The 25,969-nt window shown below is 39.9% G+C and overlaps 1 long non-coding RNA gene across 1 annotated transcript; it reads left to right on the forward strand.

Annotated features, from left to right (window-relative positions):
• The first annotated feature begins 12,117 nt into the window (after nucleotides 1–12,117).
• LOC118455043 (uncharacterized) lies at nucleotides 12,118–24,893 on the forward strand. Its single transcript, XR_004843999.2, has 3 exons — nucleotides 12,118–12,685; nucleotides 19,486–19,589; nucleotides 24,867–24,893. It is a non-coding gene; the product is annotated as an uncharacterized LOC118455043 (long non-coding RNA).
• The last annotated feature ends 1,076 nt before the right edge of the window (nucleotides 24,894–25,969 follow it).

Consider the following 25,969-nt stretch of genomic DNA (forward strand, 5'->3'; position numbering starts at 1 on the left):
TTAACCAGATGGATACACGTTTATTTTTCACCAACGTGATGTGTGTTATGTAAGTAGGGTGTGGTCTAGTTGGCATCTGTCAGTTTATATTTAAGTACAATAGTTTTAAAAAGTAATAAATAATCAACGCTGCTTTTTATTACTCAGAAATATGTAATATATTAACAGCGTGAGCATATGCGGTTTATTGAGAGGTGATCTCGTGTGGTCGCTGACTTTATCACCTTTGAGAAGGATATTTTCTGTTATTAGTTTTTAGCTGATTATTAATGTAACATGTTAAATGAAATTTCAACAAACCTTTGTGGAAAGTTCAGCTGTGTGGTTAAAAAAAACAAACAAGTAATTAGTTTGTGTTGTGAATCTGGATCAGGATGCAGGTCAAGGATTATTTTTAATGAATTTTTAAACACTGAGATATGACAAAATTTTAAAAAAGAAACATTTTGCAAAGATTATCAGTGTTTCGGAATTCTTTGTTTTGTTATCCTGACTTTTTGGAAAAATGTTCCCTCCATGAGCCTTGTAGGGTTTACGATATGTCCGTTTTTTTCTTTTAGTCTATAAAAAAAACGAAGTTTCACTTCTCGGGAGGAAAGTCCAATAATCCTTTGGTTCAGAACCTATAAAATCTACTTTTAAGTGACATATCATCATCTTCCGAACAACCATATTTATATTCCTTTTGTGTTTGAACACTTACGTCGAAAAAGGTCATGTGATACCTGGGCCACAGGATAAGTTTATTTGTCTGCGTGTTGTTTTCTCTGTCTATATGAAAGGTAAAGCACTGATTTTAAAAAAAGAAAGAAAAAAGCTTCTAAAAAAGTTGCTTATTAGATCCATGTTTAGTTTGCTTCAGCCAAACCAGTTTCTTTCTGCTACGGTTTTAATGGCAAAGCACTCACAGGCTTATTCACCACTGGATCTAGTGCTGGGTGTATTGAAAACAGAGTTTGAAAAATATTTCACTCATTTGTATTTAAAAAGTTAAAATGTTCGATTAAAAGATCAAAAACACCTCCTGGTCTCTTACTTAAATTGTCATTAAGGGAGCTTGTCATAAGCAGCGATTCACCTCTCTGTAATATCTTACGCTACTGTTTCTGCAGACCAGCAGGAATTCATTACTCTGCACTGTTCTGCATGTTTACATGACTCATTTACAGACTGTAAATAATCCGTTCAAAATGAAGGGCTACAAAATTACAATTTGAGTTCTTTTTTTCATCTAGAAAATACATTTCTTGAATTGCTTCATAGCAACATTGTTATATTTTACAGGTAAAACAATCACAGGGCAGTCTGTATATACAGTGCAGTCTCTCATTCAGAACGTGTTGATATTTAATGATTTCTGCATATCTGTGCGACTTCAGTATTCAGGTACCGATCAAAAAATAACATGGTTTTTGATTTTATCCCGTGACCGCATCAGTATTCACGCTGATGATCAGCTCTTTTAAAATTGCATTGTGAGAGCCTGCAGACTGTAGTAGCTCTACTCACTGTGTGTATCTTTTTCCTCCTTACAGCTGTACAGCCTTACAGCTACAGTTCATGACTCACAAGGTACTCTGTGTGTGTGTTTTCTGTTTTATTTCTGTGCCTGAGTGTCTGAGTATACTGGAAAAGGCTATAGAGTCCTGCATGGACTCTCATCGCTGCACAGGAGTACAAAAAAAAGACATACCGGATTATTCCAGATTAGGAAATCTATGTGCTATGTACTAGTGATCGAGGATATGATTCAGTGTTCTTTGGGCGGTGTTAATGTGGTTGAATGACCAGTGTTTTTCATGTGGCCTCAAGAAGTGAAAGTGCGACTGAGTCATCAAATAGAGACACAATAGAACAGGAAACCACAGTGGTGCCTACACACCCTAGTGCCGTAAGCACACAGTTGGGTTACTTGATTGCTAAATTTGAAGAATTTTGCTTGCTCATTACGGCTTTCCACTGTTCAGAGTCATGTCTCACTTGTTTGGAAAGACACACCCAACAAGTGGTCTGATTTATTGCTTTGGAAACAAAAGCATTTGTTTTACAGAGAGATGTGCGGTGTTGAATCTTTCAGGCGAATTACTCACCGACATTTGAAAAAGACGGCAATTGTGCTTTTTTAGTGTTAACTGTGGATGAATATGTATCGGAGAGAAATGAAGTAGAAGAAGAAAAAAAATGGTACTGTACTGGCTCACATGGTGAATAGTGATTTATATTTTAGGAATTAGACAGTCTATTAAAAGTCAGGTGAAACAGAGAGGAAAATTAGTGAGGTTGCCGAGAACTACTGCTGTTATTTCCAAAATGCGGCGTGTCAAAATGATTAGACTAAATGCAAAAGTCCTACAGGAGAGAGGGAGAATATGTCAGCTACATAGATGTAACTTTACATGTTACTCTGAACATGTCTCATGCAGAAGAATAGCTTTCAAAGATTAGTTCCCTGTAGGAAATAAATTAATCTCAAGAACTTCCTATTCAAAACAATACAACATATAAAAAGAAATGAGATTTTCCTGACAATTTACAGACCATTTTTACTCTATATTATATCTTTTAAGGCATAGTGGCATCAACTATACCTATATGTCTTAAAGCGATATGTGAATGATTTAAAATTAGAATTAAAGGGCTGTTCCTATTTGTTGAATAAAAATAGCGAGGGATGACTTGGAGTCTGCTACTGATAATTATCGTGATTCTTCTTGAATGTAGCTTGCAGTCAGTGTACCGTTGTCTGGGGAATCCTGCATGCAAATGTTAATTGCTTCTTGTTTGCTGTCTTAATCTGGCTTTCATTCTTCCTGACCAATTGCTGTCATCTCAGAGGTTCAGATTATTGGCTCTCCTTTCCCTCCTCCACAGCAGACATGTGTAACAGTCTGGTAATGTCTGTGTAATATTTGGCATTTTCCAAACTAGGGTCATCCGCTTGGTGTTTATTAAAATGACTCAGCTTCCAGAGAGTGATGTCCAAAATGAAAAAGAGCAACTTGTTTGAGGTGAAAGGCGTGACCACACGCTGTAGACGCTACAAAGATGCAGTGTCTGTGACATCACCCACAGGTTTGTGAAGGGAGGTTTTCACGCCAGGATCTGGGTTAGCCAGCCCAAATTTAGGCAAAGAGGAGGTGCATGGAAGGATAAGCAATAATGACTGACTGTGAGAGGCTGAGACGCCTGCCTGTCAACAAAGACACTAGAAAGACGCTCTAGATTTAGGAGCCTATTGGTCTTTGAGAGTCTGTCACCTGTCCTGAATCTTACAGAAACATTTATCAAAATTAAGCAAAATTAATTTTGTTAAGAGGGTAAACCTCTCTGTTTTAAGAATTTGCCAGACCTGCTGTGCTTTTTCAGATTCTTATATATTTAGATTCGTATTTTGGTGAGTGTTAAGTTATGTGCAGGTGACGCATGTTGAACGTGACACACGAAACAAAAGCAAATAGGTGGGATGATGAAATGAACATAATACACAGGAAAATCAAAACAACTGGGACTTCTAATAAATGTTTTTTTACACCCCCATAGATGTTAATAAGTGCTGTATGTCCGATTGGCACACCCATTACGGAGGAGATACAATCTTTATTATTTAGTCACAAAATGAAATCTTTGCTAATAGGCAACCAGTATGGTAACACCTAACGGCAGCCTTTTATGGGCAGATATTTTAAATTCCATAAATTAAATAGAATTTGGTCACTGAGATTAAAAGACTGCATGTTTAGAATTAACAGGGTTTCTTTTTGTTTGTTTTGATTTTTAAATTGAAGGCTGGAAAATATTAATTAAAATTACAAAGCAAGTTACAATTGTGCTATGCGTGTGCAAATTTATAGGTTATGGCTTTATGAATGGCTCAGTCTAATGTGTTGACACTATCATGTTTCCCAATATCTGAACAAATGCTATTCTAATGAGCACTAGCGAGGCAATTACCAAAGAAGAAATTATGGTAAAATGTCTTCTTTGTAATGTCTCTGCTAATACGAAGTAGTAGATGTGAAGTTCTGTTGTTGTTCTTGGATGATTTAGACTGAGTGTGCAGGAATGTCTGGTTAGTCGCTCACGTTTTCCCTGAAAATTATCACCTTGATGCGTGTCTGACTTCAGTACTTCAAGCCCTTCACCTTTAATCCTCATTTAGTGTCATGTGATCATTTTATCCTTTTCACACTAATGGTGTGATTTGTTTCTGTCGTGTAACTGTGGGTAGAATTTTAATAGGAACGCACTGTTATTGTGCTTAATGTTTGTGATCTTTGACTTTTTCCACTTTTTTGATATGATCTTTAGCAGCTGCCCAAATAGCATAATTGTGTGCACAGTTGCACAAACTCTCTTGATGATTCACTGAGACATTTGGTGCAAATTAAGTTGTGGCACAAATATGACTCCCAAAATAATACTTGAACAGAGCAATTTAGAGTCAGTCACAGCTGAAGCATACTTTACACACAGATAGATTGATCTCTCCGTCATGTGCTTGGCTCATTGGTTGCTGAGGTCCTGTGGTAATAATTACTTGGTGAAACTTGGTGTAAAGTGCACAGTGTTTTAAATTACCAAGAATAATTTAATGAGTAGTTCTAGTGCTTATTCATATCTATAAAGTAGTTGGGTCCTCAAGGTTTCTGGATATTGACACTTTTTCTGTAATTTTGCCTCTGTTTGCAACCACAGTGGATTTTAAGTCAAATAATCAAGATGAGATTCAAGTGCAGGTCAATTCACGTTTAATTCAAGAGGTTTTACCAAAGTTTTAAATGAACGGTTTACACTTCCACATTTTCAGAAGGTCAAAATTAATTGGGCAAACGAACCTAAATTTAAATACAAGAATCATTTTCTCCCCCTAAAAGGGAGGGTGTGCAGTCGGTTCCATTTGTCTGTCTGTTTGTATGGCATCCACAGGTTTCATTATATAGTGTTCAAATTTTGTGTGATGGTAGATAACAACATCTTAGGCTGATTTCATTTTGGCAAAAATCGGGTCAAGGTCAGTAAAAACTGACAATCATTTATGGATCCTCTTCAAACTTCACAAGAACCTGCAGGACGTGAATACTTTGGATGACTAACCATTTAACCTCGATCTTCATTGTTAGCGCCCATGGTCAAGTTGACCTTGAAAAAAAAAGTCAAGAAACCATATCGAGTAATATATCATATGAGAGGACATGAAGACAGCGGTACGATACACTTCTTATTTTTTTGATGTAATGCCCTGTGACATCACAATGACGCCATAAAGTTTCGCAAAATCACACACTGCATAAATATATGTTAACATTTACAGTTTTACAGTTTAGAGAAGCCAAAGATTTCAGCCAATTCTGTAAAGATAATAAAATACACAATTTTAATATGTAATGCTTTTAGGTCATAGAGCAAATTTACAAATCCTTTACTGCCTTGACTGATTGCCTGAACCCTAGAAACCAAATATAGTTTTCTCCTTTGAGATGCTCCAGACCTTTACTATAGCCGCCTCTGTAGTAAAGGGTTTCTGTTTGTCTGTGCGTCTCACTGACCTCAGTCAGGTGACTGACTTGAATGTTGGAGAATATTATCTTTCTTTACTTTAAGAAACTCTTGGGTTTCTTTTGCTCTAAACTTTAGATCATTATCTGTTTGCACTGTGAAGCTCTGTTTGATCGGTTTTGCAGCATTTGGCGAAATCTGAGCAGAGAGCATTGCTCTATACACTTTATAATTTACCCTGATGCTTCTTCTATCTGCAGTCACATCATCAATAAACACTATTGGTGTGGTTCCAGTCACAGCCATGCATGCCCATGCCATAGCATGTTTGACATGTTTGACAGATGATGCGGTGTGTTTCGGATCACGAGCTGCTCTCCTTCTCCAAATTTTTCTCTTTCCATCATTGTGGTACAATTTAATATCGGTTTCAACTCTCCAAATTTTATTTTCCAGAGCTGTGCAGTGTCTTTTCAGATGTTTTCTGACAAAGTCTAATCTGACCTTCTTTTTCTTGATTGTACCCAATGGCTGTTTCTTCTTGGCAGTGATACACTTACCTCCTTGAGAGTGTTCTCGACTCAGTCGTGAAGTTGTTTTTCTAAAGTTGTTTTCTGTGGTCTTTCATGCTTTTGCATTTTGCTGAGCTGGCCACTGCATATATGAGATTGACGATAAGGCCACTCCTGAACTTTCTGCTACCTCTCTGATAAGTTTATGTTGGTTTTTTAGCCTAATCCGGCCTCCTTCTGTCACACCTGTATATCTTTGGATCTCATATTGAGAGTTCCAGTGACTACTACCAAATGAAAGATCAACACTTGGAATCAGCTCCATATCTTTTATATCCTTAATCTGTCTTGGGATAACAAGGGACCAGGCCTCACCTGGCCAAGAAACAGCTTGTCAACTTTCCAGTTACTTTATCTGAAAATAGGGGACGGTGTATAAATATGGCTTACTTCTTAAACACAGGTGATATCTTTGTTAAATCCCTTAAATTAAAGCTGACATTCGATTGTTTGTTTTAATATTCACTGTGGGACCAAACCAAAATATAAATTGCATAGTCGTGTCTTTCAATGTTATAAGATGACAGTGTAAAATCAGACTACTTTAGCAGATTTTAAAATGTTTGCTCTGTTTTCTGTGGATAAAATGGGATCATTCTAAGCAGTAATGCTGTTAATTTAAAAGAAAATGCATCAAACAACTTAATTGTCTCCTGAAATCCTTTCGCACAATATTACATGTCAGATGGAGCTCTATTAGGCCGGTCCTTCTGTAAAGCTGGCAAGAGACTTGTGGCCATCCCATCATTAAGTGGGGAATTATAAATCCTGAGAAGTTGTTAATCGCCACAGTCATTCAGATTCCATATAGACTCTACACGGCTGAGGACATCTATGAGCTGTGGAAGGGGCATGGTCGTGGGGAAACTGGGCCAATGCTATTGGACCCAATAGTGTTTAATTAGAGGGAGAGCTTGGCAGGGACCGATGAAGGAGAAAGGCTCTCAGGATGTTAGTCCAGGGTGAGAGGGTTCGCACACAAAACAGTGGCTTTTCATCACTGCATGACTCACTCAGTTTGTGTGTAAAGTATAGTGCATGTGCGTATGTGTGCGCATGTAGGGGGTGGGGGGAGAGAGAAAGTGAGAAAATGTGTATGTGTGCTTGTACTGTTTCCGTGTGTGTGTGTGTGTGTGTGTGTGTGTGTGTGTTTCTTACCTCACTGCTCAGGCATTCCAGTAGAGAAAGTGGTGTGAAGTGAAAGAGTGGCTCTCACAGTGTGGGTATTCATGGATCGGGCCCCCGTGGGCCAGTCAGGGCTCCAATGTTCACAGACAAAGCCTCTCCAGCCGGACCCAGACACACTCATATAGAAAGGGGAGCAACAGAAGGAGAGGAACGCAGAAGAGGGAGACAAGGTAACAAGGGGAGAGAAAATTGGAGAAGGGGTGCGAGGGGGGCAACAGGAGAATGTCTGTTGGCAGCTCCCTTCTCCCAGGAATGCAGGTGTGATCGGTTACCATCTATAAGTGGACCAACCCAAATATTTTCTGCTCTGAGCTACAGCCTGGAGTTTTGTTTGGGCAAAATCTAAATGGATGCCTGTCTTTTTTGAATATTGTGTTTCAGATTTCCTAAGGGTTAAACCCGAGATGCTTTGTAGTGCCTCTCATCTTTACTGTACCTTTACTTTAAATAACTGGAAACCACTTGCTAACCCCATATTCATCGGCACCTTTGTCCTTTTTTTTCTCTCCCTGCTGCCGTCGGACTCCATAAATCTCTCTCTCCCTTCTGAGGAAGTGGCTCCTCCCTTTCTTTTTACATCAGCCAATCCTCTCCCTCTCCCAGTCCCCTCTACTCCCACTAGCATTAAGCCAGCAGCTTGAGCTCTTAGGATTCCATGAAAGTTTATTCCACTTGGCCGTCCCGTCACTGCTCCCCCTGCCCTGGCCCCTTCCCTAGATCGGGTAGCCTGGTTCACTGTGTCCTTAAACAACCCGTGTGCATGTACAGGAAAGGGGCCCCGAAGTAGGGAGGCCCATCTCTAATCCTTACTTTTCGAAGAGACAGACTCGCACTGGAAAGTCTTTATACTGGCTTCTCTTTATTTATTTCTGGCTACAGTCATCACACAGTCTAATTACCACAGTCATCAATAACAGTGTTATCTGGTAGAACAGATGTGGTAAAACAATATAATACAGTGCGTAGGACGACTGCTTAGCATGTACTCTGCAACTGATAGGAATCGTTTAGAAAAGATACAAAAATATACATCCTGAAGAGAGATGTTTTTCTTCCACAGCATCTTTTCATGTTAATATCTGGAATATACAAATATCTTTTTGTTTTCCCTTTTGGACAGTTTAAGAAAGACCCTCTACAGTGCAGTATTCACAAGGCGTTTGTGATGCTTTATAACAACTTATACGTTCCCCATGAAAATCTCAATCGAAGGGCTCTCGTGCATCATGACTTTTGAATCGAATTTGCATTTTTAAAGAAATCAGGTGCAATTTTCTTTGAGATACATTACGTATTTCTTAAATACATTTATCTCATATTGAGCTGTAGCTCTCCTCCTGCTTGCAAACGTGGAGCCCTTATCAGTGTTAAAATGGATGGGTGGGTGGCACCTGCTACCATGAAATTGATGGCCCTGTCCTGAAGGTGCATAGTCACACAAATTGTAAGTGCACAGCAGCCAAGAAATGGCCAGAAGACAGATGATATTCGATATTTGAAGTTAAATTAATCATGAGTCCACTGATATCCAACAAAAGCTGTTGATTATGAATTGAAAATGTGTATTTTTTGAGGCTTTCCTGAAATGTATTGTTTACAAAAGTATATTGGCTCAGTTTGTCATCAGTTAAGAATTTGTGGGGACGTTGTAGTAACGTGGAAGATAAGATTTTGCCAGTTACGGCTGTGAAAGCATAAAGTAACAAGGATACTTCCCGTTAGACCTTGTTAAAATATTTTCCCGTGAGTTGGACAGAGCATCTGGTTTGTTAGAATTCCTCGCCATTAGAATTCCTTACTGAGACAAGAATTGTCTCTAAGCCATGAATTCACCAAACTGCTGAAAACTGGAATAAAAAAAATTAATAAAAAATCACCAAGGTCACAGCACTGGCACACAAATAAGATTTGCAATATGCACATCTTAAAATTTTGATTACAAGCTGGTTAAATGAATGTGCTGGCATTAACAGTAAGCTGTTCTTTGAATGATTCTGTTGACAACTAAATGCATAAACCTACTATAATGAATGGAGCACCGTTCGATTTGTGCAGATGTTTTAGGGTCGACTTGCACTGATTTGATTACACTTTAGTAATAATAATAATACGGGATAAATTAATCAGGATATGGCAGTACAACTCACAGTAGCCATAAAGATGCATAAAGACAACTAAAAATATATCTAGTTATATAGGAAGGTATAATTAACTCAATTCATTTAATGATATTTTATCGTCCTGTTATGGATGGTGCTTTGATAACTTCTAAAATCTGTAGATGAAGCATACATGATGTGACTTCAGTTTCTGTGTATACAGAACCTACAGGTGGATGTTGGGTGTAGGTATGCCTTGTAAAATCCTAAGTTGGGCAGCTAAAGCGGGGGTGGAGCATTTGAGAAAGGGTGTGATGCAGTAAGTGGTGCAGGATGCTGTCTGCCTGAGCTGTCTTAAACTGCTATAGCTACACCCCGTGTTTAGAGATGTAGCTATTTATACTGGGTGTAACTGTAAAACCAGGAAAGCCAGAAACCACAGTTACAAATCACCTATCCAACAATGTTGAGCAATTTCAGATGAACTGTTCTACAGTACAAAACAGGCACAATCACTCTTTTACATTATAAACTAGGGCATGAATGGATGGCTATTAAATATGAGTATACTGAAGGCACAGTAGACACACTGTCATATGGCTCTATGATCCCAGTGACTCCTGATCCCCTCAAATCCCTGATGAGCTAGAAGCCATGACCCTGGCATCTGCCAGCAGTAGCAGAAGAAGCAGGAAGCTATGACTGAGTCACACCTAGACAGATGCTGCGTATGACAAAGTCTCAGCAGTGAAACTGCCAGCACGCTCTCTGCTACTGAAACTCTCACAGGGCAAGATGAATCGTTAAACATCGATCCTGACTTCTTTGGCTCCAAACTACACTAAATTATGCAAAGCAGCTGCTTTACATATTTGGATCGCCCTATAAGGTTTCTGTTTGGTCTAAAACTGCTGTAAAATGTGGTCGTCTGAGACGTTCATCAGTGATATTTTACAGTATTTTTGAGTGTGTCCTAAAAAGGAATACTATTTAAAAGACAATAGTTGTGTTAAACCTTAAACTCGTGTTGAAATTCTGTTCTTCAGATGAACAAAGTACTTAGAGATGTTAGGATGCCTGGGTCGTTGACCCAGGGTTTTTGAGTTTATTATATTATTTATAATTTCTAGTCTTTGGGTTTTTGTTAGAGTTCTTTCTTATGGTTTATGTCTCTGTGTATTCCTTAGTTGCTGTCTCCCCTGTCTGCTATGTTCCCGTGTCCAGTCAGTGTCTGTGTCTGCCCTGGTCCCACGTCTCTGTTCCCTCTGTGGTAGTGCCTGCCTGTGAGTCTGCGGGCCTTTCTCAATATGCGTACTTGTGCGTACTTGCGTTCTCGTGTACTCGTGTTACGTCATCAGTTGGAGACCAAGTACTGTTCCATTTCGAAGTACGCATCAAGCCGAGAACGCGAAAAAGTCCCGGATGTGTTCTCGCCCGTTTTATCGAGCATCAATCGGTGGTGACTTGTGTGGACTTGGTACAGCTAAATATCCCAGAATGCATTTCGTCCAAAACTCAAACGCGGCAATGGCGGACGAGCGGGGCTAAAAACTTTTAAATATTACTCTTTCTGGGTCACAAAATAAACTTTTAAGTTCTTTTCAAGCGAGAATGTAGTTGTGTAAACTTCAAATATCTGCTCGATTTATCAAGATATCATATATTTCCAAACGAGCTCCGACGTTTTCGGAGACGTCTGTGACCCGCCAGCTCCATAGCAGACAGCGAGGTCGAGGATTATTACAGCCGGCGAGAACAGCGGACTCCCGGCACATCGTTTTCAACCCCCCCGTGGTCTTTTCGCTACTCAGGTTAAACAAACCCCAGTAGCTGTCTAATGTATTAGGTGTCCACTAAAATAAAAATAAAAGCGTTCTAACATCTCACCTGCTTGTTTTTATTAAGGTATGTACACGTATGTGCATGTACACTATTTTTATTAATAGAGATTTCACTACTGAGGTTAAACATGATATATAAGTCACTTAGATCACTTCTAAATGTTAATGTTTGGTTTATTTCAGTGTTTTATTTGTTCCTGAGTAAACCGGTTTGGCTGTGATTAAAGTTAAGCTTCATAACATATTACTCACAGTTAAATTAAGAGGGGACGGCAGTAAAAACTCCAGACCTGTGACATCATCAAGTACGCTGGTGTTCCAATTGTACAAATCGCGAGTCCGTGCTCGCGTTCTCGGCGAGTCCGTACTCCCGTGTGTTCTCGGCGAGTACGTACTCACCGAGAACGCGAGTACGTACTCGCGTACTTGAGAATTGAGAAAGGGCCTGCGTCTGTAAGTTCAGTCTGTGTTATGTTTCCTGTTTTATTTTGAAGGTCCATGTCTTATGTTAATGTATCTGGTTTTGCTTCCCCTGTTTCGTTAGGCCTGATTTGCCCCAGCTGTGTTTCCCTCCTGTTACTCATTCCCTGATTGCTCCCTCTATGTATTTAAGCCCTGTGTTTTCTTCTGTTCTTGTTGCGATATACCCTCTTCTTGCTGTGTGTTCTGTCTGAGTACGTTTATTTGCAAGTTTTTTTTACCTTTTGAGTTTAGCAATAAATCTGAGTTTGTGTTATCACCTCCGAGTGTCTGCACATTGGGTCCTACTACCACTCCTGCCTGCACACAGCCCTTACTTGACAAGAGATGCCTGAGAGAACGCCTGGTCAGTCACTCTGTACTCCTGCTGGTATGTGTTGCGGAGGTGCAGCTGATTTCAGATGCAATCTTTGTGGAGGACTTTCTTTTTACCATCAGTGTTTAAGTTGATACTGCATATGTCTCAGATGGAAGTAAACAAGCAAGCATCACACTCAAATTTAGCAAAAGCATTTAAAAGGTGCGGTTTAAAGTCGTACAAATACAAAAGATTTGTGGCGATTACTAAACCCAAACGAAGGCTTTTACACACCCATACAGGACTTTTTATTGGATTCCCATGCTCGTGTTTTTAAAATATGTGTCTAACTTGTTGGATTGGTCAGGATTGGGGGAAACTAGTATCAAATTAAGCAGGAAACATCGTTCCTGAAAAAATTCCTAGAGAAATAGCAGAGACAAACAAATCAAATGTCTGACTGACAAGATTTAAACAGATACACTTCTTTAGCTTCTTCCACTTCTGTAAAATGTTAATGTTACTCATTGGATTTTGCTATAGTTGCGGTATAAACCTAAATACAAATGCTTGCTTCTTAAGAAAAGGTTTACTCTGGCTTTCTATTGACTGCACTGAACACAGAAATGTGAGAAATACTTCAAAGTCATTGCAGTCAGGGTGAATTCAACCACGCCAGCGTGTCAGACAACACTTTGTCCAGTCAACCAGGTTTGAAGACTTTATTTTACTAAATTAGTTCTTTGGTTTTTAACATCTGTGCTGCACTAATTTGTTTTTCCAAAGTTGCGATTATTGTTATAAATTGCGGTATCACTCCTCACAGTTAAATGTTTTGTGAATTTAGATTTTACGCCTCACAGTTCAAGTCTTTCTATCTGCGAACACCAGAATTTAGAAAGAGGATTGTGTCTATGATTAAATAAAGATTGTTTAGTTTTTAGTCACATGGATTTAAAAATCTAAGTAATGAGATTATGACTTTATTTTTTTTCTCATAGCCACTCTGATTGTACACTGTGTGGAGGCCAACGGTATATGAATATTTAAATATACGCACATGTATTTTCCCATCTTTAGTTTGCGGTGTGTGTGTGTGAGCAGGTATGCATTTATTTGTATCCGTACGTGTGGTGGTGCATCCATGCGAGTTAAGTTTGATGTGCGTAAGTGAAGCTGTTTGTCTCGTTCTGTCCTGTGTGTTCAGAAATCTCCTTTTGCTGTAGACAGTCTGGGGTGCAGAAATGGTGCGGGGCGTGGGGGAGGTAGGCAGCGGACATGGCGGCAGGCCAGAATCAATTGGCAGTGTAATGAGATGGCCTGGTGCCAGGTAACCATGGAGCTACCCTCTTTGCCTGTCTCCCAGTGCAGAGTTCAAAATTAAACTGAATGAATGAGAGAGAGAGGAGGGGGGAGAAGGAGGGCAGGGAAATGAGGGTCTGAAACGGCAGGAGTGGAGGGTGAAAGAAAGAAACGGCAAAAGAGGAGGGTGGCTGATGAGGGGCTGTGTACTATTTCTAAGCTCTGCTGTAAAATCTAACTTGAGCCCTTATTTCTGAAAAAGAGGAGAATGGAGGGGGTAAACTCAATATCCAGCCAGGGTTTTTTATATTCTGGAATATCTCAAAATGCTGTTTCTATCAGTCTTCATTTTGCTTCAGTGCGCTGCCAGTTAAAAGTAGACTTTAAAGGGAGGAACAAGTGCACTTCACGTAGCAAAAAAGAAATTAGACTCCATGAGTTTTTATCCTTGATGTTGTCCACGTTGAGCTGCTTCCTTCCTTTTGCGGGTCTAAGAGCAATTCTTTCTTTGATTTCCCTGCAAATCTTTGCATTTCTTCACCCCCCCTCACAGGCCCCACACTCGTCTTCCTGTCACAGAAGATGTGTTAATATTGAGCATTTGGCTGCTTTCTTAAAGTGATTAGTTCAAGTCAGTGGATCCTTCAGATGAATAGAAATTAAGTAATTAATAGAGTAATTACATCTTTTTCTTCTTCCTACAGCCTTTACCCCTGCTATGTCATTGTGCTTGCTCTTTTTTTGTATCTCTTCCTGCACATCTTCAAGAAGCCACATTGGGTAGTTTTTCAGTTCTGCTTTGGCTGACGTATACAATGGTGAAACACTGGTGTACAACCATGATTACACAAACTGAAGATGTGTCAAAACCTTTTATTAAAATAATAATAACACTGAATGTGAAAATGTCACATTTCAAAGACTCTTAGTTTATAATCTGCATTGATTTAAATGTGTTAAGTGAAAACCAAAGTGCAAATTAAACAAATTTTTGTTTTTGTTTTTGAATGATTCACACTATGAAGGCAGTAAAGTCAAACAAATGAAGGAACATTTTTTTGCACCGTCCATCACAAATCCGAAACTCTTTATAAACTTGTTTCCAGTGACAGCAATTGAGTTTTCTGCACTAAAGCTTACGTCTTCAATGTGTTAGAAACTGGCTGAAACGGGGCAGAGAAAGCCACATATCGCCAACATTTCTGCAACAAGCCACTAGTTTTTATGTGGTGATGAAAGTAAATGGAGGCTATATTTATGTTGCCACCTGTCCTGATATGACCTGCGCTTTCACTGGGATGTCGTCTTCATTTTCTAGCATATTTAGAGAGGGGGAGTGCTTGATGTCCTGTCTGCACGGTACACTCTGTACAGTAGAAAAGCATGCTCAACAGTAGGCCTCATAGCCTGCGAAAAACGGCCAGGCACTCTCTGCTGAAATGGCCCAGACTTTGAGACTTTTGAGTGCACATTGACAGAGAGACGAGACAGTGGGCCAAGATGTCTGTGGTGTGGATTAATGGGGAGGACTGGAGAAAGGGTGCCGCAGTTGTGCGTGAGCAGAATATTTGATGGGGAAAGCGAGAGGAGGGAACAGTGAGGGACAAGCAATTGAAAGAAATGGGTGAGATGAAAGGGGGAAAAGATATAAAAATTGGACTGCAACATTCAGAAGCAAAGATGTACGAGTGTGAATGAAAAAATATAGTAAAAAAATATATGCTGCTGTCTCATGTATCCCACTGGTTCTTTATCCTGCTCTCTCCTGCATGAGTGCGTCTTTTCCACATTCATCCTGCTGCACTGGGTTGATTATGGGGATGAATTCGCCATGAAGGCCGTCCTCACGGACACCTGAAATATGCATCCTAGTGATAAGTAGTTATTGCTAAATATGTTAAAGTTTTTATATTTTTCAAAGATGAAAAACCACAAAAATTCAGGCACAAAAGCAGAGAACGAACAGTTAATTTTTGTGGGTACTAAGTAAAGCAAGTCGAAAACTGTCATATAAAACACTTGTGAAAATTATGACAAATTCTCTAATCATCTGCACATCTTTAATCAAGTTATTTTATTAACTTCTATTAACTTCCTCTTGTGTATCTGCTTTTATTTGACTCAACCAGCAATAATTTTCCAAAAAAGACAACATTTGGGGGGCTTAAAACATGAGAGTTGCATGAATGTATGTACTTGAGTAAGCTTAGTATGTTCTGTAACATCATTTAACAATTATACCAAACCAAATTATAAATCCTACACAACATTGATTTTCACTTTTATATATAGATTTGACCTAAAATCTCAGTCTGAACTGCACGTTTGTGGAAGTTCATGAGAAAATACATTTGGAGTGGGGGGTTATTTTATATTTTGACTGCTATATCCAAAAAATTAAAATCACCTATTATACTTTTTATTTTTAGGTACTCATGAAAGGATCATTATTATGTATAATGCTATTAGACATGACAAGAATCATGGCTGACATCACTGGACCATCCTTTTACTGTGGGAAGCACTAGCTGCCAAGAAGTCACTTAGTGCCAGTAACAGGAGTAACTTAGGGTGATATATAGGTTCTTGTAGAAACTTCTTTATCACAGACGCAGCTATGACTCGACTGTGAATCATAGCCTTAACATGATTAGACATTTACCAATGAAGTAATAAAACGAGTGAACTATTGACGTTGCCTTTCCTGTAATCTTCTACATATCAATATTTGAAAAATACACAGTATATAATTCTGTCCCTTTAAGCATTTGAATGGTTAAACATATTATAAATAATTAAGCCCAGAAGAGTTTCGCGTTTACATTTCAGTCTACTGACGTAATGAATTCAAAGGTAGCACTGGTATTGTTCATGTCTCAGTGTTCTTATCGGCACATTCTTTCCAAATAAAAATATTACAGCTCATCTTAAAAATGCTGTGGCTTTACAACATGGATGCAATAACAGTTTAAACAGTGCATCATGATCCTGAGTGATCTGAGTAATAAATACCCCCTGTGATGTGTAAATATTCATGCATTTTAAGGTATTTTACATACTTTAAGCTCATAATGAGATTAAACTCCAGCAGCCTGTTAAGGGCCTGTCTTAAAAAATGCACAATGGAGTAAAAATACAGAGAAAACCAGTGAAGTTTTGATTCAATAATCCTACAGGTTCAGTAGTAACACCCCAATTATAATGCTGAATGGTGTTTTAAGCCCAGTGGATATCAAGAGCTATAGCTAGTATGCCATTATAGTAGTGTTTAAAAAAAGGTCATTATGTATTAATAAAAGCCTCATTTCTGGGGTGGAAAATACAAGTTGGTTGGATGTACAGCATCCAAAGAGGCTACTGACAGACCGGTGCAGCAGGACAATAATAAGGGCACGTATTGTAAGGAGTCAGTTAAAAGGTCACAAAATCTAATTAAAACAATGAAATCCAGTTTTAATCTATGCGTCTAAAACCTGGATTATGCAGCGCACTTGTCACTGCATTCACTGACATAATGTTACCATATGAAAAATGTTGGTAATGATTTTTTGCCCATTGTTGGCAGCCCTCTTTCTCTTCCCCACTTTCCCAGGCTCTGAGAGTGGCTTTAAGGGGTTACCTTGTTAGAGGTTTGGGGTTATGCCCATGTCGGTCGCTCTGTTTTCTCCAACCTTCTGTTTTTGGAGAGGCCCTTCTCTGTGTCGGCACCGTGACAGGGTTCTTGGCAATATCCTGAAAGTCAAATCTGTTCATTTAGATTCAAGTGGTGACCATGGAGCAGACAGCAGCCCATTGGCATGCTGTGGCAAAACTAGTATCCAGGGCAGTTAATATCCTGAACCCAACATTTGTCCCTTTTCATAACACTAACAAGCTGATATGCATGGAGGGGATCTGTGTGTGTGTGTGTTAGTAGTGTGTTGTTATTTATTTATTTTTAAGAATGCCGCATACTCAGGCTTTCTGTGCAGTTTTTACCAGATTAAATTTTGCTTTTAAATTAGCTTATTCTGCAGAGGTCAGGGTCAGATACAGCAGCAGGTTTTTTTCTAATCTCTTGCTTTAGGAAACTTTGGTTGGGTGGTTGCTTATTGGTATGAGCTTCACTGAACACGCTTCCAGTGAGCAAGAATGTGAGGCAGCCATTTTAAAATCTGAAATGGTTCTTCCAGTGCTGGTGAAGATGACCTCACTGGGAGGTCAGTCCCTCAGATTTATGTTGGGTATATTATGTATATGATTTGTGTAAAACAAATGTAGACGTGCATCTGCTGAGACGCATGAGAGAAAAACCTTATTGCTGTGAGTGATTAAAAACAAGTGTATAGATTTAACCTGGAAAATTTTCAGATGGCTTTACTAAAATAACTGCAGCATCTTTACTAATTTGGTTATTAAATATGTCTGGAAAATAAAATCCCTTGCCCTTTTGAATGTTTCTAGTAGAATTTTGGCTTTATATCAGATAGGTAGTGCTTGTTATGCATCGTGACTGCAAGCAGCCAATAAACAGCCACTAGAAATACCCAAATGTAAATGTAGTACTACCGACTGCAGCAGCCACGCTGTTTAACTACTGTACTGTTGTGACGTCAAGAGTGGTGCTGAGTTCAAATAGTCACGAGAGGAGACTGTTCAAGATCATCAGTGATGTTTTTATTTGAAATTTGGGATTCAAGACGATAAAAGTGAGAATATAGCACAAGATTACATCTTGTTTTTAAAAACACTGAATTTATATAATATAATAAAATATCCATTATTGATATGCACATATTTTTAAAATAGAAATTATATAGTGGTTGAGCAAAAGTCCCCTGTCCTGTGAGGCATCTGAGAGCATTTTTTTTTTTTTTAAAAAACAGCAGCAACAAAAATAACAACTTGCAGAGCATCAGGATTCGAGCATGTGCACGACGAACAGTAAACCACATGAACCTCACTCATTTACAGTTGTAGCTTTCCCCTCCCCACGGTGGCCCGAAAAGAGTTTCCTATGGACCGACAACACAGCTGTACGCCATTCGTCCGGTGTGAAAGACGGCTAACGGGACAAAGGGCACGAGTGAGGAGAGGGAAACGAGGGAGAGATGCTCGCTGAATCGCCCAGCCCACCCCTGTGCAGGACGGGGAGCACCTCTCTTCCTCTCTGCTCATAGCTGCTTTCTCCCGGCCCTCAGCCATTTTGGAGAGAGCAAAAAGTGGCTGCTTTCTCTCTCCCTCTCTCACTACGTGGCATAGCTTTAGAAAGGTTTCGGCTGCTGTGTTTGTAGCAGCAGAGAAGACACACTTTGCAGCTTGCACTTTGGGACATATTATGTTTGCAGAGAAAAAAAATTCTGACGCGAAAACAAAACCCTTCCATCTCGACTTTTTATTTTTTAATGAATTTTTCCTTTTTTTTTCGTTTCCCTTGAATTCAGCTGCTAAGCCTCTCTCCTCCTTGCTGTGCACTTTTCACTCATGCTGTTTCCTTTTCTTTAATAACTTGCGCTGTAGTTTTGGTGGCCGGTCCAATCCCTCTTTTCTTTTTTTTTTTTTAAAGTCATGTTTTCTCATCTCTCAATTTGATTTTTTTTTTTAATGTAACAGAGTTCAAGACAAAGGGATATGTCCATATTTTGGCAGCGCTAAGAAGAGACAGAGCAGCAGCCAAGGATCCTGCTGGGATCCAAAAAAGCCAAGCAGAATGAAGCACCAAAAAAAAGAAAACACCACCCTTTCCTTTGCTTGGTCAGAAATTCCACTTTCTCTGTAGCCAGCCCTGCGCTGCCACTCCTCCTCATCCACATCTTACCGCATTCAACCTTTTGCCATTTCTCTCTTGCCGTACCTTTTTTTTTTTTTTTTTTTTTTTTTTTTTAAAAGCCGATTTGAGGTTTTTGTACCCTGGAAAATGGGGACTGGACAACGGGTTATGAGTGCGTAACTAGGAGAGAACAAGGGGATGTTTTCTTCTTACTTTCGGTTGTGATTTAGCGTTTTTTTTTTTCTTTTTTCTGCTATTAGCGTTATTGTTCTTATAGTTTTTAGTCGTTTGTGTTTTAAGGGTGTGCTTGGATCACCACGTGTTTGTGTGGTTTTGGGAATGTGTGTGAACGGGTGTATACTCCCTGTGAATGTTAGACTTGCTGCTCTGTTCCCAATCAGTTTCTGATGATTTACATTCTTTTTTGTTGTTTTGGGTTTTTTCTACATTTTTATTTTAGGTTTCTTGATTTCTCCTAAAGCGTTGGCCTACACTTCTCTTCGAGCCTGACTTCATCTGAGTGTAGAGGACGTTTGACCACCAGGTCCAGCTTATGCCTTACTGGTATGTTGGCGATTTACAAAACTTAGTTTTCTTTTTGTGGAAGCGGTTCAAAATAGGGTCTAACCCACACAATGTGACGCGTGCGTGATTTTTTATTTTTTTAAACTTTGCTTATTTTTCGATGGTGTTCGCTTTATGTCTTCTCTCTAGAAAATTTTCTAAGGTCCAGAGAATTGCACTATTGAATTTAATTTATTAGGTCATTGCAAATAAGAATCACTTTTATTTTTATAATAAAAAATACTTTGTATTTGGCAGCGGAGCGATTAAATGTGATTTGTATTTTGTCTTTATTTTATCTTAAGAATATATAACCGCATGTGCTGGATGTGTTGTAGCATTTGCTTTTGCTGCTCTGTTGGAGACGTGGTACTTGTTATTTTAATCATAGTGTGATATTTCATAAAATTCGTGCAGCGCAAATATGCCTTTTTATTCAGTGCAAATTCATTTTCTTTAGTAAAATATTTCCTAGCGATGTGCATTCTTGTGTTCAGATGTAAAACTATTTACAGTATACTATTCTGACATTTCAAAATTATACCTCAAAAGAATGTGATCAGTGGGGTAAACACACAAACACCGCATCTATTACAGTCATGTGCCCCGGCCTGTTCTGTGTACCATGGCCTAATTTCCACACTCATCTCTATTAGATGCTTAAAAAGGACACATTGTATATCCCCACACTGAAGCAATCTTAATAAGTACAAGAAGTGAAAAATGCATGAAAGGATTGATACTCAACGCGTGGATTTATTCTTTAAATATTGCTGAAATAGACTAAACTTCTTAATGTTGATGCATATTTTAGTTGCAGAAAGACCTACATGCAATGAAAGCTGTGCCATGTTGAGCCTTATCAGCGTTACAGTGTTGTCCATTGTGGTTTGAACACCCAGTAAGAATGCTATGATGAATCAGTGGAGCTGAAAGCTTCAGACAGTAGAATGAGTTGTATGCTTAAATGTTTGTTTTCTCTGCTTCTTATCCGCTCTTAAAGTGTTAATGCCAGCTGCCACGAACCCGTAGATCCGAACTTGTGGTGACTGGCTGCACAAGCTCGTATCTATAGGTATGTGTCTTCCTGGTAAAAACAGCATCTGCCCAGTGCTTTTAAGAAAGGCGACTAGATCACTGGAATTATTTTGGAAGCAAGTTATGACTGGATAACCATAAAGAGTGTCATTTCTTATTCCTTGATTCCCACAATTAAACAGCACTGACCCTACGTGACCCTGTATCCTAGGATGCAGGATATTCTCTACCAAACTTATCCCACGTGTGCCGCCTCGATGCAGTGACCCCACCCAAATTTGTGGGTTGGGCTAAATGACGATGTGTCAGAACATTGTACATGACAGACTATCTTTGGCCTCTACGTCAGTGTTGCAGTTAAGTAAGGAGGACGACTTATTGGTGAAATTTTTCTTCAGTTTCTGATAAAATAAAATTACATTGCTTGTGGTAGTTTTGAACTGCTCGCCCGGCCCTACAAGGCAGCCATGCTGCAGCTTCAGTGTTCCGCAGGTTGAGGTAGTAGGTTGTATAGTTCAGAGTGACACCACAGGAGATAACTGTACAGCCTCCTAGCTTTCCCTGAGGAAACGCCACACACTCTGTACACTGATGGATTATTTCATAAACGCCAGCATCTGTGCAATAATTGTGTATGAGAGTTTTATCGCCTGGTTGTAAACAAAGCTTCTCTGTCAGGTGGTTTTGTGTCTGTTTCTTAATACACTGAAATTTCTTCTGTTTAATTCAAAGTGTTTTTGGGTTTTTTGTTTTCTCCTTTAAGCAGATATGGGAAGAGATAAAGATATTTTGCTAAAGACTCGCATGAACATGGCAAACACTGCATCTCGTTTGACACTTGGAAAACAAAGTTGAAACAATGACAGCACAGATTGGGGGGGGCAAAGAGAAATCCTTTCAAAATATGAGGAAAAGCACTAGCATGCTGCTGCTGCAGTGATGTTTGCGGGACGCTCTAATGAAGGAGATGTCACTGAAGGGAAACACACCATACAGCCGCAGGGGAAGAACGAGGTCTTGGCGGCCAATTATGCACAAAGTTCACTTTCACTTAACCAAAACGATATACTTCCTCTGCGCAGCTATGTGGTAAAGACACTGCTGTGATCAAAACAGCCAGTAACAACTTTCGCTGCTTCAAACCAAGAAAACCACAGGCCCCTGAAATTATCTAGGTTCCTGACTGCAATTTAGAAATGTGCTGAATTACTTAAATTTGGCTTCATCTCAGACCGTGTGACCTTTATCTGCTCTTCAGGCATATTTTCGTTGCATACTTTTGATCTCTGTTGGATACTACATTTTTTAAACTCCCACTTTAAGGTGTTGGAATAGACGCTGCCAGCTATGCATACACAAGAAATTAATGAAAGTGTTATTTAATTTGTTTTAACTGTTTGGGGGGTGTTTAAGAAATATGGATCTTTATGAGTAAAAAACAGTTTTTAGTTGTCCTGCCATAAGTATTTAACTTGCATGTAATTTGTTAAGCCTGAACTGTAAATATACATTAGACACTGGATGTAGCACCGCTAGGTTAGAGATGGTATCCTACTCCTGTAGTGCGGTATGCTGCTGTGTACAGATGTGTAGTGCGGGGAGTGTCATGATGATGAAAGACTGTTTCCACTTAAACTCTATGCTCTCTGTCCTAAGGCCACCGGGTTCGAAAGAGGTGGGGTAAGGAGCTCTTTGGGCCAGAATGAAGAAGGGGCCCTTGGTACGGGGCAGCTTTTGCAAGAGCGCAAGCTTTCAGTTACAGTAGATACAACGTAAATCGACTGTTGGGTTTTTCAGTGTGCCTAATTATCCTTGCTTACTTTTTTCCCCCCTCGCCCTTCTTCTAGAAAAGCGTATTCACACTTCTTTCTGTGCTCGGTGGTTTGTTGTTGCCATGTGGTAGTGCATTACATTATACAGCAGGAGGCATAAAGGAGCTCTCCCTGACTGGCCCCCCACCCAGCACACACGGCCCACCCTCGCTGTGGAATCTGTGCAGGTTTTTTGTCGTCTTTGGAAATTTCTATAAATAGTCCCGGTTGACTCTTGTGTTAGTGTGCGAAGACAAGGTGGAAGTAAAACTGAGCATAAATGAAGGGACCCTTTGCCGCACTGAAGCGCACGTGATGCCTTTCAGACATCGTGACATGTGATGTCCGCGAGCAAGGAGAGATGCCTTGAAAATGAATTTTCGATTCAAAAAAACGAAGAAGAAAAGAATGAGGCTCTAATGATACAGGGAGAAATGCAGCAAAATGTAAATGAGAGCTGAAGAAGTGAGAACTGTCTGCCTGATTTATTATTTTTAAATTGACTTCAAAATAAAAGAATGACCTATTTAAACCAGCAGGGGGAAAGGGTTGGGGGGCGATAATGTTGGGACCACACAGGCCATTTTTCTGCTGTCACTGATCTCAGCCTATTGTGCGCTGTCCGTCAGAAGAACCCTGGTAATTCCCTCTGCTCCCCATTTGTCTCGCTTTCCTACCATCTTGTCTCGTGTCTTCCCCCCCCTTTTTTTTTTTTTTTTTTTTACAAGCCTTTTCCACTGCTTTACAGTGACTAATACTGATAAAATATAAGACCACCACACACCACAATGCTTCCAGTTACATTTCCTTTGAAGCTCCCTGAACTGGTGCGTTCACTCTCTCTTGCTCCCTCCTTTTCTCTTGTTCCCACCCTCCTTTTCTCCATGAAACGCACGCTGTAATACCCAGTCACTCACAGACACAGAGGGCGAGAGACACAGGAACAGAATACTGGACATGCTACTGGAGCAGGATTTTTTTTTTGTTTTTTGTTTGCCTTAAATGAAAAAGGAGCTTGAAAGAGACATTGTAAGATAAAACTGACTTCCTATTTGACTGTCTTTGCCTTCTCGTTGTGCTACTGTATGCTTTTGTTCTCTTCACGTCTCTCTCCCTCATTTCTCTACCTTCCCTTATCTCTTTCTCCATATACTAGGCCTTTTGTCTGTGTAATTTCAGCTGTGGGGAGGGAAATGAATGGGTGATATTTAGTTCCTTTCCCACACTGCTACTGCCGTTTTGATTCTATATGTAACAAACAGGGGAAAAAAAGGGCCAAGTAGAGGCTCTTCAGTTTTTCAGCCTTGGGGACTTGAGCCTGCAATCTATGAAGCATGGAAGGCAGAGGAGGGAAAGAAAATACAGAAGCACAGACACAGGCCGAGAGGTGTGATACAGCGAGACTAAAGCACCAATCAAGTGCAGAAAGAAAATATGAGACAGATGAAGCAAAGAGACGAACAGACACAGAGGAAGAAAAAGATGGGTAGTAGTGTCACATGGAGAAAGGGCTGAGCAGCAGTAGGCAGAGGGACTACAGCAACAGGCGTTACACATTTTTTCCTATTATTCACTCCTGTCGCTGTTTTGGCACACTATGTCTCAGTCTTTTTTTTTTTTTTCTTTCACAGCTACTAACCAGATCTGCCAAATTCTGACGGTAACCTGAACATCCTTCTTCTTTTTGATTTCTCATGTAAAGCTGTGACTCATATGGGGGAAGCTTTGGGGAAAGCTGAGATTGTACATTATTGACTGTGCGCTTTAGTGCAGTAGAGCTCTTTTAAGTTAAAAATCAGACGTCTGGGGGGGGGGGTTAAAAATATTACTTTATCACTCTCTAAAATCCTGTTTTTCTCTCTGTATGGCTTCCTGTCATTTGCTCTTATTCTCTTGTATTAGTCAGCATACATGTAACATTACTGGGCTGTGGTCTTGCTGTTTATTTTTGTGATTTTTACTGTTGGACCCAAGCTAAAAAGAATATTTTTTTCAATTTGTATGCTAGTTTCTTTTTCATGGATTGTGTTTGATTTATTATTGTGCATTTTTCCTTCCCCTGTAATACTAAATGTATTGTCTCAGTCACCCTCACTGCTTTTCTATTCTATTCTTTTTTTCCCCCATGTTCACCTACATTAAATCTTTAACCCAACATCTGCCCTCCCTTCCATCTATCCCTTCATGTCTGTCTCCTTCTCTTTCTCTCTCTCTGGCTGCACATGGTACAGTCTTGCATGTCTGAGCAGCAGACGGCTAGACGGCAGCAATCTGCTAGAGCAGGCTCATGTGCTAGCCCGAATTATCCATTCAACAAAGCCTGAGCTAGCAGCATTAAAATCTTCCTCTATTCTTCTCTCCAGCATTCATTTTTTTTTCTCCCCTCTCTCCGATTTGTGCCCGGCTACATCCTCTCTCCCTTTGCTAGGCTGACCGGCACAGGCGTACAGAGAAGACTGCGGCAGCCTCCGCCACCTTGGTCAGCTGGGTGAGTTTTTTCTTCTTTTTTCTTTTCTCCTTCCTTGCATCTCATCTTACCGCTCCTCCCAGCCTCTTATTCCTCCTCCTCTTCATCTTGTGGGTAGTCAGATTTTATTCTGCGACCTGACAAATGAGCTTTCCCTCCATAAAGTCAAGGCGGCATGATTGACAGGTGCGGTCTCAGAGGACTGACAAGCCTGGCATGTCACGAGATCTCACTGGCATAGAGGAAGTAAGTGGTAAGGAGCTTGGACTTTTTTAGTGTTAAGGGTGTATTTTTATCAGCGTGAGACACTGGCGTCAATTTGTAGTCTCTGCTGCTGTAGTCATCTGGCTGCTGCTGCTGTTGTATGCGTTCACAGTGCGGGGTTTGGAAAAAATCAGATGTTTTACACAGATTATTATTCTAGGTTTGGTCAGGTTGTGACAGGGAGGCAGAGCTATCCTTATGATTAGTGATGGTAAAGTGCTTTCTGATTGGGTGTGTAGAGTACAGTGTGCACAGCATGAGTCTGTTCAGTTATCATAAGATTATATATGGTTAGGTTTTATATTTCATTTTCAGCGTGTGCTTACTGATGCATATCGATCTTTTGACTCGTATAACGATTTTGTTTGTAAATGTGATCATGGATGAGCTAAATGTTAACGCATGGTGGGGGTTGTGCATTTTACCGAGACCAGACTCGACTTAAGGGGCAAAACTGAGACTTAAGGTAGAGCACCGCACAAATCGAGGGATAGAGGGAGCTGTTTCAGTCTCAGCCACAGTGCTCGTGCAGAAGATGATCTGCTGTACGTTGCACAGAAAAGGCCAGACCAAAAAAGAGCAAGCTGTACCTCTCTCATTCCCTGAGACCCTAACTTGTGACGTTTTGCTGTGATGTGCACGGGTTGGGTTCTTGGGAGCTGCGAGGGGCACTCACACATCTCTAACTCAGAACAAAAAAAGGAAAAGGCTTAACATGGCGGAAAGACACAAAGCACGATGAAGAAGGAACAATTTCGCCTTTTTATTTATTTTTAAAAACTAGAGACGGTGACATAAGG

This window comes from Neolamprologus brichardi, chromosome 10 (genome assembly GCF_056152115.1).
Source record: "Neolamprologus brichardi isolate AB-2024 chromosome 10, ASM5615211v1, whole genome shotgun sequence".
NCBI classification, from domain to species: Eukaryota; Metazoa; Chordata; class Actinopteri; order Cichliformes; family Cichlidae; genus Neolamprologus; species Neolamprologus brichardi.